This window comes from Octodon degus, unplaced genomic scaffold (genome assembly GCF_000260255.1).
Source record: "Octodon degus isolate 3935 unplaced genomic scaffold, OctDeg1.0 scaffold00066, whole genome shotgun sequence".
NCBI classification, from domain to species: Eukaryota; Metazoa; Chordata; class Mammalia; order Rodentia; family Octodontidae; genus Octodon; species Octodon degus.
Window position 1 is genome coordinate 4,097,360 of NW_004524642.1, and position 6,165 is coordinate 4,103,524.

Below are 6,165 nucleotides of genomic sequence, written 5' to 3' on the forward strand. Positions count from 1 at the left end.
CTCACTCAAACATTTTGCAAGCTTGTGATTGAGATTTTAAGTTCCTCTATATCTCTTTGACTCTTCTTCATGTGATCTATTTCTTTCCTGTATTGCTCATTCAAGCAATCCGTCGTTTTTCTAATCTCTCTATTTTTTTTTTTTTATCATCGTCTTCGTTAGAAGCAGTTATTAATTCTTTTACTGCAGAGTTTTTTTTCAGATTGGGTTTCCTCCCTATGTTTCTGTATTTGATTCTTTATTTCAGATGCTATGAGTTCAGAGATTTCTGTTTTTATTACAGAAATTAATTCCACTCTGAGTTCCTCTATATCTTTCTGCTGTTGCTTATTTACTATTGACACTATTAATTCATACATTTCAGCTGAGCTGAAAGTGTCCTTTGCTCTTGTTCTGTGTGAGCATTTGCTTCTCTTAATATGTTTGTGCATTTCATTCTTTACTTCAGATGCTGTTAATTCAGGGATTTCTCTTTTTATTTCCGATCTGAGTTCCTCTATACCTTTCTGCAGTTGTTTCTTTATTTCAGAAACTCTTGAGTCATTGATTTCTGCTGTGTGATTCCCAATTTGTTCTGTGCTACTGTCCTTTGCACTTTTTATGCATGAGCTTCAGGTCTGAGATTGCATTTTGCTCCTTCTCGTTGTCATTTTGTGTAGCACTGTCTTCTGACCTTTGTTGTAGAGCTTTGGTGCAGTTATAACCTTAGCATCTACTGAAATTCAGGTGCAGATCTACAAAGTTTGAATTTATCCAGCTGTGCCTGGCTTGGGTCTGGCTGCTATGCTCAACTCCTTTGCTGCCACCCTTAGGAGTGATCCTGTTGTGTCCCTCTGGCAAGATGTTCTGCTCCTGGACTAGCTGTGTGGTTCTGTCCCGTACTGTCTCTGCAGGGATTGCAGCTGCAGAATGTCACCCCAGGCCTGTATGCCAGGCCTGAGCTGAGTTTGGAGGGGATAAGGTGGAGTAGGGGGGAGAGGAATCTCTCCCACACACTTACCGGGCCTGGGCTAGGGCTGGATCTGGGGGTCCAGAGAATGTGGCAGAAGTTCTCACTCCCTCGGAGGGCAAAGGGGGGCTGAGGAGTGGTGGTGGGAGATCCCAAGTGTGCAGAAGAGGGTCTCACCCATGCTGCACCTGGACTTGGACCAGACAGGTCCCACTGGTGCAGGGTATCCAGAAGCTCTCCCACACTCACCGGGCCTGGACTAGGGCTTGATCTGGGGGTCCCGAGAACATGGCAGAAGTTCTCACTCACTTGGCACTAGTAGGTGGGCTGCACAGTGGTGGGGGGACCCCAAGGGCATAGAAGAGGGTCTCACTCATGCTGCACCTGAGTTTGGACCAGACAGGTCCCGTAGGCCTCTTTATTGATTTAGCCAGTGACCAGTGTACTTCCCCTTTCTGGCTGGAAAACACAAAAGGCCCAGTTCTCTGTTCCCTGCCAGCTTTTATGCCTCCTTGGTTCCTATGGCCTTCAGCCAGGAATGTGGTGACCCTCTATATCCTAGGTGTGGGTCAAGGCAGAGGGACTTATGGCTAAGCATGTGCAGATGGCCTGGTTCTTATTGCCCTTAGTTGGTCCTGTCCCCTCCTTATCTCCTATATGCTTGTGAAGTTTTGGCAAGGTAGGGGAAGGAGTAAGGAATGGAATAATTTAAGCTAGGCTAAAAAGGAAGGTGGCCTTTCCCAGATGTCTTCTATGCATATACTTCAGGCAGGGGTTAAACCAAATCGATTTCTGCATCAGTGTCTCCTACTTCTGAGGTGAACAGGGGGTTATGCTAGACACCATCCTTTACAATATAAGCAGCTGGACTTAGTAGGGTAATAAGACAACAAAATATTGGCAAGATGTAAACTTGTAGTTTTATTTTCCAAGATCTATTTGGTCCTGAGGTCCTTCTTTTCTTCTAGTAGTTTCTTGGCTCTACATGATCTGCAAGTTAATGGCATAATACATTTTACATATTATGCCATCTATAAATTAGTGGCACATTGATAACATTATTTTAAAAATAGTGAGATAATTAATGAGGGTAGGTAATGTACTATTGCTTTTTTTTGACACCAAGTACAAATTTTATTTCTATTATGAGGAGGTTGATAGTAATTGTAGTAAAATAAAGGGTAATTATCCCTGACACTTGGTTTTCAGAGGAAGCACAGAACTGAGGCCCAGCCTGGCCTCTGGGGCACAGGCATCCCTCACTCTCTCCACAGAGGGCAGGGAGGACAAAGGGGCCACAGTGCCTACCAGGAGCAGAAACAGTGATGCCAAACCACAAGGAAGCAGCTTCAGACACCCCCATCCACGCAGCTCCAGCCAACTCCTCTCTGGAGGTCTCCTTCCTAACAATGCCACAGGCCTGAGCACTTTCAGAGCTGTTCCACACGCTGGAGGCCCAGAGTCTGAAGCAGGCAGTAACAGAAGAGTCACCCAGATGCCCCATGTGGTGGCCCCCACGGGAAAAACAATCCCTTCACTGGTGGTTACAGGTTTCTGGAAGCCTCCTCTCCTCCCACAGAACCGCAGAGCACCGAGAAGCAGTAGTGACGGTATTTCAAAAGGCGGAGCCCCAGTGGGCAGAAGCCAGAACTTGTGTACTCACTGCTGCCCGAAGTGGCAGCGAAGGCTGAAAGTTGGCTCCCAACAGTTTCCCTGCTAATCCTCCTACAAACCCCAAACTTTCACAACACAACCTGAAAAGACACAAAATGGCCATAACCTAGAAAAAGTTAAAATCTGGAAAATCTTCCCTGCCTAAAGAGCCAGCGAGGTGCGGCCTGACCCACGGCAAGTGCTGCTCTGCATTGAAGGTAGGACCCCAAGGAGCGGTCTCCCAAGACTCAATCACTCCTCCTGCTCCTCTTCCTCTGCATCCCCAGCTCCCTGCTGCTTTGGGGGCTTCGTCTTTGCAGTTCTGCTGAGGTAACTGGTGGTTGCAGTGGGGACCCTGGAGCTCCTGCCTCTTACGGCCTTCGCTCCTACCACTGGCTCCATGCCTCCTACAGGCCCTGGGGAAAAGCACAAGGCTTTCTGGATACAGCTTGCGCACGGAGTGCGTTTGGGGCAGGCGCGGCAGCCTATGCCTATTGAGGCCGCTTCGATTCTGCCGCCTCCCAAAACCCCGTTGTCTGAGTTGCTGAGCTTCACCACTCAGGGAGGGCTGGGCTGGCACCCAGATCTGGGGGCTGATGTGGGTTCTGACAGCCAGGTACAGCTGGTTGTCATGTTACCCGTGGCTCTGCTGGCACGGCCTTTAGCTGCTTCCTGCTTGATATCATCCATGTAATCAGAAGACAGGTCTCCCTGGTGTCTGACGCACCTCCTGGGCAGCTCTGGTGAGGTCGTCGCATGAGGCTGGGAGTCCTGCCAAGGAATCCCCTCGTCACACGGTGGCTGGCTGTGGCTGGGCATTGGCCACACTGGTCCTGGTGATGGAATAACACCTCTTCTTCCAGCTGTATCCCACAAAATTCACATGGGATGATGACACTGTCTCCCACAGGACCGAGTCACTCAGGCCCATCAAAGCATCCAATTGATTACTTGTAGCCTGCTGCGGGAAGCTCTGGAAGATGACATCAGGATCCTCCTCCCACCTTGGGGGGAGAGTTTCCAGTTCAGAGCAAAGGTAAGGCACTTGAAGGGTTTCAACTTGTCTCATGGTCAACCAGCAGTTCCCCTGGGTAGAGCTCCTCACAAAACTCACAAGGCAACATGGTCTTGTCAGCTCTACCCTTTATGTCACTCTGAGAACAGGGCCATCATGAGCCTGGCCTGCCTCACACACAGCCCTCCAGAAGTCCTGTTCTGCCACACTGGTGGCCTGGCCCTCATTCTGCAGACATAGGACCAATATGCACTCCCAGTTTGCAGAATCTTTGCCACCCTTTTGGGGAGGCTTCTATTCCTTTCCTGTCTTTCTTGTTCTTCAAGTAGATTATTCTGAAATAGAAAATACACTGTCACGTTCCTTTGGTTGGCAGCCCTGCTGTGGAAATGGTCTGATTCCAGGGCTTGCAGGACCCTTCAAGGTAGCCTTGTGCCTCAGTTTGTCTGAGGAGTTGGGATGCAGTCCAGATTCCCCCTTGACCCCAAGACTTTTTGCATGTATTTGGAGGTATCACAGCCTCCGTTCTCTTTTCCTCCTCCCATCTCCCACAGACTTCAGGTCTTTCACAAGGACACTGCACCTGCAGCTGCTGCTCAGCTCTGTCCACACACCACAGTAATCTTCACATTCTTTCAGGCTGAGAACAGAAAGCTCCAAATCACAGTGCTGGCCGAGAGCAGGCCGCAGAGGGCACTCGGTGTCCTCATGATTCTTTAACTGCATCTTCTCAAACTTCTTTCTTCATGTGCAAGCGACCTGACAGTGCTCTGTAGCCATGTGAATCTCCATGGCAGATTAGGGAAGTGGCTCCTTGCAGGTAGGACACACACCAATGTTCCTTTGCCAGTGGATCTCGTGGCTGGGAAAGGGAAACATGGGAATTTCTTTTTTGCAGTTGTTGCACTCAAGTATCCTGGTCATCTACAAATTCAGCCATCTTTAGCTCTTCCTGAAAACTGGAATGACAAGGGGAACACTGAGTCACCTAGCTGGCCACAGATACCGAACCTCCTCAGTCCGGTAATGTACTAGCGTGCTAAGTTAAAATAATAATACGACATTATGTCCAGATTGCAAAAGTGGCATGAGTTTCCAATATACAAAGAAATTGACAGGATACTATTAGAAAACATTTATTTACTCTATTAAGTTTATCAGTTTGGCATAATCCTAGTTTTTAAAGAAATGACATTTAATAGATAAATAAATTAGGCTATTTCTATTCAAGTCACTTTTAAAAGATGTATTACTACTGGGGTTTATTTTTATTCTTTACCTAGTTAAAATTTTGTATCTGTATATATAAAATAGTTAGGATAGATATATAACCACTTTCTCTTAATTCAATAAGAAGAAAGATCTGTACTAATAGTGTTTGGACAGGACATCATGTCTGCATCTTGTGCTATGAATGACTACTACAAAGACAACAATATGCAATGTATTAATTGTTGGTAACTCTCCTACCAACCTGTTTTGAAGCTGTCACATTGCAATTTTTTTTCTCAATAACATTAATACAAAATTTAAAAATTTAAAAATAAAGCCATATTAATAGGCTGAGCTGTAAAAGGCTCAAGTCAACAACTTCTGACATTGCCAGTCATGTGGATAACCCATTACTAGTATGGACTACCAGACCATATTGGAATATTTTGCTGAATTCATACACCTACAATATTTGAATGGCAATGGAATACCCATCTCTGACAAAACTAAACAAAAAATGGGGATACAAATGAAGGACCATCTTGTATCTGCATATTCAAAATAGTTAGGATAGATACACAGCTACTTTCTCTTAATTCAATGAATAGAAAGATTTGTTCTAATATTGTCTGTGGACAGGATATCATGTCTGCACCTTATACTATGAATAACCACTAAGGAGACAGCAATATGCAATGTATCAATTATTGAAACTGCCCTACTAATTGGTTTTGAAACTGTCTCATTGCTATTTGTTTCTCAATAAAATTATTTTAAAAACAATAAAAAATTTAGTCATGAAGAAAAAAATAAAAATAAAAAATAAAATTAGAACATTTATTTATTTATTTAAGCAAGAAACTTTTGTTAATTGTCTGATAGGAAATACTCAGCACTGTGAAAGCCACAAGGAAGGGGACTAGAGGCTCTTCTCCTAAGGGTGAGCTAAGGTGGATTAAATTCAAGTAAGAGAAATTCCTAGATAATAATTGCACAGTGATGGTAAATGCTGTAAAGATGATCACATGTCCTATGGGTTCTGAGACAAGTAACTGTGAGGATTAGGTAATGAATTGTGAAAGCAGTGTAGTTCAAATTTGTACGAATTTTGTTTCACAGAGGGAGTTTTCTGATTTCTATCCATCACTTGATAAAAGGTGGATTCAAATAGCTGTGCTTACACATTTGAGCTAGAATTTACTTCATTGCAAATTTTATAACCTGTAATTTTTGTTTGTGAATGCTAGCTTTCAGAAGCCTTTTAAATGAGTTCAGCATGGGTGGAGCAGAAGTTTTGGAAAGCAGATACATAAAAGAAATTCTTTTTTTCTTTTTT

General features: G+C 44.5%; 1 pseudogene; it reads right to left on the minus strand.

The window, feature by feature from the left end:
- Positions 1-2,854: 2,854 nt before the first annotated feature.
- On the minus strand, positions 2,855-4,557 carry LOC101568575 (annotated as a pseudogene).
- Positions 4,558-6,165: the final 1,608 nt, after the last annotated feature.